This window comes from Zingiber officinale, chromosome 3A (assembly GCF_018446385.1).
Source record: "Zingiber officinale cultivar Zhangliang chromosome 3A, Zo_v1.1, whole genome shotgun sequence".
Classification (NCBI taxonomy): domain Eukaryota; kingdom Viridiplantae; phylum Streptophyta; class Magnoliopsida; order Zingiberales; family Zingiberaceae; genus Zingiber; species Zingiber officinale.
In genome coordinates this window covers 62,944,150-62,956,066 of record NC_055990.1, presented here as the reverse complement: position 1 = coordinate 62,956,066, position 11,917 = coordinate 62,944,150, and the positions used below count along the sequence as shown (strand labels likewise).

At 35.1% G+C, this 11,917-nt stretch overlaps 1 non-coding gene across 1 annotated transcript; it reads left to right on the top strand.

Moving 5' to 3' along the window:
* Positions 1-204: 204 nt before the first annotated feature.
* LOC122054428 lies at positions 205-310 on the top strand. Its single transcript, XR_006132740.1, has one exon. It is a non-coding gene; the product is annotated as a small nucleolar RNA R71 (small nucleolar RNA).
* The last annotated feature ends 11,607 nt before the right edge of the window (positions 311-11,917 follow it).

Genomic DNA, 11,917 nt, shown 5'->3' with positions numbered 1-11,917 from the left:
GCTTTAATTGTTGGGTTTACAGAAGAATAGCCACCACTTCTCTCATTTGCCCATTGATGATGATTTTGTGCTACACTGTCAATAATTTCTTCAGCTTCATCTAAACTTTTGTTCATAAGTGCCCCTCCAGCAGCTGAATCAAGGGACACTTTGATATGATAGTTGATACCATTATAAAAAGTGGGCAACACTAACCATCTTTCCAACCCATGATGTGGGCATTGTCTGAGCATACTATTATATCTATCCCATGCTTCAAAAAGAGATTCTGAGTCAGTCTGCTTGAAGCTTGCAATTAAATTCCTCATATGAGCTATTTTACTTGGTGGATAGAATTTATCAAGAAATTGTTGCTCACACTGCTCCCAAGTGGTGATGCTATTAGGGGCTAAAGAATTTAGCCATTTCTTTGCCCTATCTCTTAAAGAAAACCCAAATAATAATAATCTAACTGCGTCTGAAGGAACTCCATTCATTTTCATGGTACCACATATTTCATAAAAGACCTCTAAGTGTTGATTGGGGTCTTCATGAGGTCCTCCACCAAATTGGTTCTGCTGCACCATAGATATAATTGCGGGTTTGATCTCAAAGTTATTAGCTTCCACTGAAGGTCTTGAAATACTAGATCGAAAACCTCTTGCATAAGGTGTTGCATAATCCTTGAGTGGTCTATTCGCCATGTTCAAATGTTCCTGTTCTTCAATTTGCCTTTGCAGAATTCTTCTTTTGTGGAAAGTTCTGTCAATCTCAGGGTCAAAAGGAAAGAATTCCCCTGCAAAATTAGATCTTCGCATAAACAAAAACAAGATGGCAAATGACAATTCAATAGAAAAAGAAAAATAAAAGAATCAAAAATGCAGAATTGAATTTGTAGAAAGAATTAACAAGAAGTAAAAGTTATACAAGAAAGTAAAAAACAGAAATCTAATGATTAGTTACAACTATGCAATATGAAAGGAAAACAAATGTAATGTTTAGTCTAACTCAATTGATAATTCCTAATGTTATAGCGCAGTCCCCGGCAACGGCGCCAAAAACTTGTTACGCTCCGCAAGTATACGGAAATGTCGCAAGTAATATAAAAGATTATCGTATCCACAGGGACTGGAATAAGCACTAGAAATGTCTCAATGCGAATTAGCTAAACAACTATCCAATCGTTTCAAATGCAAAGTAAGGGTAAACAAATCTAATATTAAAGATCAACAAACAAGAGTTTAGTGTTTTGGGTTATGATAAAGGGAGATTCTAGGAGTTTCGATTTCTTTGTAAGATTTCTTGAATGTAAATGGTTCACCAATTCTTTTCCCTCAATTGTCAAACACTTGTAGAAAGTTGCCGGTTCTCTCTTGCAATAGATAATCGGCTAAGGACTGAGAAATGTATCTAAATATGATCAATTAGATGTGAACCTATGTTGTCCTTACACAGAAGCGCACCTATCACTATGCCTTCCTCGGATATCAACATAGAAGCTCACAACTTATTAATCTATCAAGATACAAGAAACTAATCACAAAATCCATCCTACTCTCTTGAATATTCCTATTTCCTCTTCAAGATTATCTCTCAAACGTCCTTACACGGGCTTGCACCTGTCACGTGGATCCCTCGGATGATCGAGTGAGAGTTTATCTCTACAAAGTCCACAAGAAATCCAAACAATCAATCAAGAATGAGAATTAAGCACAAATCACCATTAATCATTCAAGATCTAATTGATACAAGCAAGACAATGTCATTGAAACAAGAAAATGGTAAATCCATGAGAAATTACATCAATCCATCATACAAATACTCCCTTAATCCTAGAATACAAGATCTACTCCATGAATCGAGGAAGAAAACCCGAAGAAATAAAGATTACAAGCATTTCTTAAATCCCCAATCCAAGAAACCAAGAAGAGGGGGAAAGAGAAAACTTATCTATGAAGAAAGCCTCATCTTCGGATCCAATCCTCGCTCCCGAGTCGAAATCATCAAGAACTCCCTTAGAATCGCCCAGAAATCTTCCCAAGAATGGGAGGAAACCACCAAATCTTGCCTTCTCCCAAAAGGGGGAGAGATCCCCTTTCAATTCATGAAGGAAGGTTTAAATAGAGGAGGAAATCGGGCGCCACACGGCCCCACGACACGGCCATGCTGCATGGCCGTGTGGTGTACACGGCCTAGGCCCTTTTGCTCTCTGGAAATGCTACACGGTCGTGTGGTACACACGGCCAACACCTGCTTGGTCTCTGGAAACTCCACACGGCCGTGTGATGCGCACGGCCACCCTCTGCTTGGCCTCTGGAAACCTCACACGGCTGTGTAGATCCACACGGCCATGTAAGGCTTCTGCTCTGATTTCTTCAAATCAAGACACGGCCGTGTGGGATTCACACGGCCATGTCCTCTTCCCTTCCTGTTAAGACTACACGGCCATGTGTGGAACACGGCCTTGATGCTCTCTCCCTTCAATTACTTCCAAGCTTGCCTGAGGACGCATAATCTTCACCAATTTCGACTCCTGTGTACAGAAAATGCACAAAAAGCAGAACTCCGAACCAAAAGAGTAAATATGCTAAAAGGAAAGCTGGAAGTATAAAAATGCATAGATCAATCATGCTCAAAGTATGTAAATGTGCGTAAAAACATGCATAAAAGAGTATATAATCCACGCACATCACAAGTTAAGTTAGGTCCTGTTGTGTTTGATCCTTGTGTCTATGTGTGCAGGAGCTTAAGATCACAAGAAGTTAATTGGAAGATGCAGCAAACAAGAAGGATAACATGGGAATTGAGTCGATGAGCTTGGTGCATCTGAGGGACGAGAAACTAATGAAGAGTACACAGGTGGAGCAAGAAGGACGTGCGCGGTACTTCTGAGGGACGAGAAGGCCAGAGTTGAGTTCGGGTGGGCACAACTCTAGAAGGCCGGAGGATCACCCAAGTGATCAAAGAAGGAGCCAATGATCAGAGAAGGCATAGGACGGTCAACCCAAGGCTAACTGCTCCCAGCACCCAGACCAGTTGGTCCAAGCACTCGAACCATCCAAGCACCTGGACCACCAAGGCACTCACAAGTGCCTCCTCGTAGTGTGGTTGTTGTGGATCATCTTTAGGTCCACATCAACACTGGTCCAGGCGCCCAGACATGAAAAAGTCTATCTTCCAATCATTGCGTGAAGCCATTGTGTGGAGATAAAATTTGCCACCCTAGGGGCACCCGGAGAGGGTCTAGACTCCCAGACCGCACCACATCAGCAATGAATAAATTTCACCAGATCACTATAAATAGAGCCCTGGTTCTGTCAATTTAGTAGAACACTTTTGTACTTCGAACTCTTCATTCTTCTTTCAATTTCTGTACTTTCAATGCTTGTAAGAGGCTTATTTGCCTATGATAAAAGGAGAATTTTAGTACACTTCATTATCTTAGATTAACAACCTCCAAGATTTCGGTAACTCCTACTCCAAGACCCACAATCCCTTAGACCATATCGACAGGTAATCCACTATAAACCTCTTCTGAAACCGTCGGAAGAGGGAATTGAATACAAGTATAAAAAATGGGGAAGTTAATAGCCTACACTTTCCTTTTGTAAGTATAAAAGATGTACAACAATATTAAATATTTACCAACACTTAGAAGTGTAGAGTCTAAACAGACTTGTGTGTCGGTGTTGGTCTACCAACAATAGTAAGATGTCTTGAAGTAGTAGCACAACAATAGTACGGCATGTTCGGAGCAGTAGAAGAGTCGTAGTAACTCAAGAAGAAGGTGTGTCTTCAATGTTGGCTGAACTCCTCTTTTATTGGTTGTTAAGGGTGCCTCCAACTCTCCTCAGAGGTGCCTCAAAGCTAAAAACTCATCTCAAAAGAATCAGAATTGATAACCTCCACAAGCTTCGGTTCTTATATGTACAAGGGCACCTCTAATTCACCTCTAAGGTGCCTCCAACACCTTGAGGGTGCCTCCGTGCCATAAAGCCTTATCCACAACCTTTATCTCTTCAAGGGCACCTTAGACTGATCCATGGCTCCTCCAAGGGCTAATCCGAGACGCCTCCGAGCACTTGTGAGACGCCTCCATCACTATTCATCTGAAGTTGATTTTTACCATTTAACCTGCAACAAAGAGTTAATCCATAAAATAAAGTATACCCTATAAAATAGAGTTAGTACAATATATAATAGTATTGTTAATTAGAATCTATCTTTTCAATATCAGGATCTAGTCATGGTCTCAGTTTATGCTTCCAAAATGGACCTAAACTGATACAATGCCTACAGTCCCATCGAGACTCATCCTCATTGAATCTCTCCTCCTGCTTAATCACTTGACTCTCCTTTGACCCACTAGGTCTTCCTGTTAGTTATCATGTCCATAAACTCATCTAGACTTCGACTAACTGTTAGTTTGCGTACCTAGCCAGACTTGCTGTCAGATATCGGATTACTCCTTAACCTATATAGACTTCCCACCAACCATCAGGTCCAATAAATGTAGATGGATTTCAGTCTGGTGTCAAGTCATCTGGACCCGTTAAGTCATGCACACTTAGTAATAAGGTTAGATCACACAACACCTAACTTTAATTCATTTGTCATTTATCAAAATATAAGTTTGACCATTGATGATAACTGCACCAATAATCTCCCCCTTTTTAATGCAATGACAACCTAAATTAAAGATAGAAAAATATACAAAAAGAAATAGCAATATGAAAATGATTTAAGAGAATTTAAATAATTTGGATTTGTGTTTATTCTTTTGATCATGTTAGGGTTAAGATTTCAAATTTTCTTAGTTTTCTTATTTAAACACTTACCCTCCCCCTTTAGTATTCATCAAAAAATATGCAAATAAATTTACCAAAAGTATGAAATATGTAAACAAACTAAGTAAATTTATCAAGTACTAAAGATAGTTAGGTCTATTTTAGTGAGGATCTCAGTGAAGCCTAAAGAATGTCCTGCATCTGTTGGTATATCTGTAAAACCATGTAGTCATCTCATCACGAAGAGTGGTGAAACCCTTAGAGACTGACCGCTCGATCTAGGTGGAAAACTCCTCCAATCTAACAAGACGCTCGTCTATGGAAAGTGAGGTCGAAGGCTAAGTTGGGCGTGAAAAAGATGCAAATATGTCATCAAAGGTAAAGTCTGGCATCTCCTCCTCTCTAACCTCATCTGGCACTACTACCTCGTCAATCTCAGTGGGTACGCTGGTTGGGGTTGTATGCATCCTCTCTAAGCTAGACCCCCTTATGCAGTGACCTCTATATGTGCTAGGGCTAACTGACACTATCCAAAACTATCGTACTCACTCAGAGGAGTGGGTATACCTTGGGTGGCATCAACCCCTATACCCGAAAAGATGGTGGTCAACACATGGCAATAGGGCATGTAGATGCATCCCCTAGTGACTGCACTAGATGGGTGAATGATATTATGAAATATATGCAATGCAATGTCAATGTCCAACCTCTGGCACAGTGCATAAAGAAAAAATGACTGGGATGGTCATATTGTCGTAATATCGTAGGATGTGACCGACAGAATGCAAGTGGTAAGGACTCAATATAAGGCATAGTCCTACACCATGAAGGTGAGAGATCGAAAGTCTGTCATGGTGGGTGCTTTTCCTTCCCCCCAAAAAATACATATAGATGATATCCAATGTAATATGGGAGTAGAGTTCACCAAATGGAAAATCCCTACTAGGGTTGCATAAAAATGTATAGGCAGGTTGTCGTATGCTTAAGCAGTCATATAGAAGGGTAGGGGGGGAAGTAATATCCCTACCAGCTACTCTGGTAGAGTAGGTCAAGTCATCTATCTTAATCCAGGTTATTATAAAATTAAAAACATAGATATAGATTGACTGCCTTGTCATAATAAACTAGACGACCTAAATTATAATAATCAATTATTTCTTTTATATTTGGACAATAACGGATAAGGAAAGCTATATTCAAATATCTAGTCTTAAGAGTCACATATGTAAGCTAAAGAAAATGCAACCTAAGCTGCTCAGTAGGGAATCTAGCATTGGCAAAAGGGGTAGTAATGGGCGGATTAACAATCCGCCTTTTCCTATAAATTAATGGTTATACAAAAATTTAAGAAAATATAGTAAATAACAAAACTAGATTGAAATATTAGATTTAGGAGGCATATTTGTAGTTTAGGACATGAAAAGGGGAGAAAAGATGGATGGAGGGCGACTGGAAGGCGCTTGGTGAACGAACAAAAATGGCGACTAAACATTCTATTCACTGCTAAAAATATAGATTATTTGTTCCTTCAATAGCAGTGGAAGACACCTTCAATAGCATATGAAGAGCGCCTTTAAAGTCGTTGAAGGCACCTTCGACTTGTTTTGGCTAGAAAATTACCACCTCAATTGGAGGCGCCTCAAACAGTTTGAGGCGCCTTAAGCGATTTTGACTGAGGTACCTCAGTTGGTCTGAGGCACCTTGGAGAGGCCGGATTAGGGGTGTAAATGAACCAAGTCACTCATGAGCTACTCGAAGTTCAATTTGATAAAAGCTCGTTTGAGATGATTTAATGAGGCTCATTAAGATAAACAAACCAAACTCAAGCTTCACAATATTTGGCTCGTTAGCTCGAAAACATGTTCGTTAAGCTTATGAATCAACTTTTAAATAATAAAATAATAGTTTTGATATTGAATTTATAGATTTTACACTCTACTTATAAAACATATAGACAAATATATTAAATTTATTTATCAGAATAAAATTATAAATTTTAATAAGAATATTATAATTTTCTCTAAATATATAATTTAATTTTTAATGAATATTTAAATTTATAATTTATATTTATTAAGCTCATTTAGGCTCGATAAAAGCTCGAATAAGCTCGTGAGCCATGAATATATTCATTAAATAAAGTTTGAGTTTGGCTCGATTATAAGCGAGTCAAACTCAAACATTCAAGAGTTCGGCTCAGCTTGGCTCGATTACACCCTTAGGTCGGATTTTCTAAAAGACCTTATGTTTTAATTAATTTTGAATTTTATGTTGATTGATGGTGTAAGTTAAGGTTATTATTTATTAATTAGATGTAGTTAAAATTAATTTAAAGTTTTAGGTTTATTTAAGTTTAATTAAGTTGAAATTAAATTTAAATGTTTAATAAAGTTTAAGTTAAGTTTTAAATTAATTTTTAATTAAGTTTTAATTAATTTAATTAAGTTTTAATTTAATTTTTAATTAATTAATTGTTAAATTAAGTTTTAATTATTTTTTAATTAAGTTGAAGTAAATTTAAATTGAGTTTAAGTTTTTAATTGAATGTTAATTGAGTTTTAAAATTTTAACTTCAAAATTTGAGTTTAAATTTTAAGTTTTAAACATGAAGTTTAACTTTATTGCTAAATTCGTTTTGATTAATTTTAAAAGTTAATTTATTTTAAATGGTTTAATTAAACAGTTTAATTAATTTTAAAAAAATTAACATGTTTAATTAACATTAAAATGTTTAGTTTGATTAAAAAGATTAAGTTAATTAATTTTAAAATTTAATTCATTTTAACCGTATTAATTAAATAGATTCAAGAGGTTTTGATAAATTTTAACATGTTTAATTAATATTTGAAGTTTTAATTAAAAGACTCATTAAAACAATTTAATTAATTAATAGTTATAATTTACTTAAGGTTTTATTAATTTAAGTAGAAAAATAAGTTAGTTTAATTGGAAGATTTAATTATATCCTTATTCATCTCACCCAATCTATGTTTTTAATCAAGGATATTTTATAATTTTATGAAATGATTTATGTTTTTATTTTAGAAGATCGTTTGAGTGTGTGTTATATTCAGGTTTAACTGTCAGTTAATTTAATGCATATTTCAGAAATTGGCTTCCAGACGGTGGCGAGATACATGAGCCTTCTTAGGTATTAGAGAAATGACTACTTTCTAAGATAAAATTTTTTAATGAAATTATTCATTTAATTAACTTAGTGAGAAACCCTGGTCTAACTAGTCTAGGATGTGACGAGGTAGTTTCAATAAGTTCCATTTGGCTAAGTAGACCAAGAAGAATGCACCTTACCCGACTTGACTTCCTAGACCAAGCTTCCTTAACGTACTATCATCTCGTCCCACCCTAGTACTAGGTTGGATAAGAGTCAAAATATCCTTTTAATCTAAACCTAATTACTCAACTAGGTGGACTATTATTTTGGAGGTATCAACTAGTTTGGTGTCTCCCCCTGATTTATTGAACTTGGGTTTTATTTTAAGTTTTATGTTCATATAGATTGGTTTTATAGTTGTACTAAACTTGATTATAGCTTGAGTTTAGATTTGTTTTGTTAGAGTTGTAGTTTGAGTTTATATTTGAGTTGAATTTGTAGTTTAACTTTAGATTTGATTTATTCTAGTTTAAGTTTTGATTTGATTGGTTAAAGCTTAAGTTTTGATTTGATTTATTAGATTTGAGTTTGTAGTTAATTTTTGGATTTGAGTTATTAGGTTTATCTCATTTTGTTTTTAGATAGTAGATTTCATTTTTGGGTATATAATATTGGTTTGACCCTGCTTGCTTGGTTAAACAAGCTTTTGGAATCTCAAGCTTTGGTTTGGTTTTTATTATGTGTTATTAGTGAAATCAAAGTTTTATTTATCGAGGTAGACTTGTATCTGAGTCTGGATTTGTTGTACACAACTTGTTGAGATCCAAGTATCATATCTATAAAAATGATTAACCAGGCTGGGTAACATCGAGCCTGAGGTGACCAGACCAAGTATCATATCTAGGTACTTAGATCTAGTGGTCAATTTTTCTAATAATTCTTTTAAATTAGTTATTTCAATTTTTAAATTAGAATTTTCTTCCTCAAATCTTTCAACTTGAGTTGAGTTACTGTTTTCTGTTTGGGAATTAACTTGTTCCTTAAGGTGTTGATTTTCCTTAAAGAGTGTTTCATTTTATTTTTCATATCTAGACAATTTCCTATTCATGCATGTAATAATTTTAAAAAACTTAGCAGTTAAGTTAGAATTTACCTCATCAGAACCTTAAAAAATGAGTACGGACTAATGGTTTGACTCGTACTCTGACTTGCCTTCTTATTTTGACTCACTTTCTAACTCCAGTCCAGTTTCCAAGAGAGTAAGGTGTTGTTCTACCTAGGTTCGTCGTTGTCCAATTCCTCCGAGGATGACTTGCTCCAAGTCACCTTAAGGGCCTTCTTCTTCTTGAATTTCTTTAGCTTGTCCTCCTTGAGATTTAGGCACTTGTGCTTGTAGTGCCCCTTTTTGTTGCATCTATTGCAAGTGATACTTGACTTGTTGGAGTATGGGTTGATCATCTTTTTAATGCCCTTTTTTGCTGAAATCCTTTTCCTTCTGGTGAACATTTTCCATACCATATTCACCATTTGCTCTTCTTCATCTGAGTCTGAGTCAGACTCAGTCTTTGGTTCAAGTTAGTTTGTAAGGAATTAATCTAATGTTTCTTTCCTTGTTGAAGTTTAATTTGTGCTTGGTTAATTGTTAGGATGTTAAGTTTAAGCTAGGGTTTTAATTGGTGCTTTATGTCAGATTTATTCTATGTCTTGTTATTTTATTCTATGTTTAAGATTAGATTTAATTGTGTTTTATACTTCATTCTTAGTTTAAGTGTGTTAATGATTTAATTATGATGTAGAGTGACAATGCGTTATGGTTTTATTGTTAGCACCTAGTTAGATTTTCTTTATGCATTAGATTAGTTATTATTTTCTGTGCTTTTAATTTGTTAGATTTATATTCAAAGTTCAAACCCCCATTTTCATGTTAAAACCCCCAAAAATAGGAATAAATGATAATCCTTGATTACATCCTACCGTAGTTCCTCGAGAGATCGATCATGGGCTCGTTATTACAACATAATTGTGTAGTTAAGGGGTTCATGGAATATACATTGTTAATTTGATTTATGAGTGTGACAGACTTGTTATCAAATTTTGGCGTCGTTGCCGGGGACATTTGTAGAGTGTTTGATAATCTTAGAATTGTTTTTATTTTGGAAAACTTTAAAAAAAAAATTTGTTGTTTCAATTGCTTTCATGCTTATATATCCATGTGTTGATTTTATTTGTTCCTGAGTCTTCTGATTTTATTTGTTAGTTGTTGTGTAAGAACAGAAAATTCTTTTTATCATGGATCCATATTATCATCATTTTGAAGATTGGAGTCAGAGTTATTATTATCAGCCTCAGACTGGGATTTATGCGCTTGAATATCGGTATGAGGATGTACAAGAACAATTTACAGAGTCAGTTTGGAAATGCAATGAAGTTATTCAACAAATGAGAGAGCATCAAGAGCAATAATTTGCAAGGATAGAGAATATACAGAGTCAGTTAGATCAAATTACGTCATCCATTAATTGGTTACAAGCACAAAACTCCAGTGGAGAGATGGAAAGTAGTGATTCTGTCAGGCCTGACCCTACTCCCATTTCTTCACAAGAATTTTCTAGTATTATTTATGATGATGATGTAAATGTTCAAATTTCTAATTCTACTAATGATGTTGCTTTAGATGTTGTGAATGATGCAGGAATTAATGTTGAAGATGATTTAAGTGTAGGGGAATGCTTACTGGAAGCATTACCTCAAGAATCACCAATAATTGAATATGTAAGTGTAGGGACTTGTGCTATGGAGCCAAGCACCCAAGGATCACTACATGAGGTTGAACATTCACCTGAACCAGGGCCTGAGCATTTACTTGATGAAAAGGAGGTAACAATCACCACTCCATGTACCTTTCAAGATGACAAGGTAAGTATTTTTTGTGATTTTTTAGAAAATTTAATAGAGGTACCATTCATTGATTTTATTAGATGTGATTCATTTCTTGATACATTTTCTACCCACACTAATATTCTCCTCTTTTCTTTTTACCCCACATGCGTGTGGGAGGTATTTTCTTTTATTGATTGTGTAGGAGAAATTAAGCTTCCAGAGTGGGTGCTTAAACTGAACCGACTCAGACCTCCAGAAAGAATTTTGAAAGGAAAAATGAGTAATAAGAAGAATTTGAGTGGAACTTTGATTACTCCACTTCCGGGGTGGATTTTACTTCTAAACCTTCTTCAACCACCGGGAATGAAAGGGGAGTTGGTTCTAATTTAGCTTTCTTTTGCATTTTAATTCATGCTTTGTTAATAAATTATTTTTGAGAGACTTTCTTTGGTTTCATACTTTGCAATTGCATTTTGTTTTTACATTTTGCATTTTATTTTCACATTTGCTCTCATACTTTGCATTTTGTTTAGTACATGACATGTCATTTGAATAAAATTCTTCATGGAAATTTTCTAGTAATATTTTTAAGATGGTAAAAGCTTCTTAAATTTGACCATCAATTTTAGGTCATGTGACATGATTGGATATTCTACTTACATGATATTGGTTAGAGTGGTGGTGAGTTCCATTATGATCAATTGAGCTTGATTGTATAAAAAATATATATATACCTAGAGAGGACCACAACAAGCCTAAACTCTATTATTTTCTTTGTGTGGCATGTACTCATAACAATTGAACTCTAGAACTTACTTAGTTTCTTTTCAAAGTCACAATAGCATAAGGATGCATGAAAAGGAAGGATAATTTTCATTGAACTCTTTTCTTTTGTCTATTTCAAAGTCCAATTCATTTTTCCCACAATTTACTCAAAACATTTTCCTCTAGTATTTTAACCTTTGATTACCTTTGTTTGGTCCATTTCAATGAGGGTTTTGGTTGACTATCTTGATGAGTTAGATTGTTCGATGATGGACAAAGTTTTTAGGTTGGGGTGCTACTATTTTAGAAAATGTTGAAAATATTGTCATGAATGAAGTGCTCTTAAGATTGTATGCTAAATGAATTCATTTCTTGAGTTTTATCATGTCAAGAG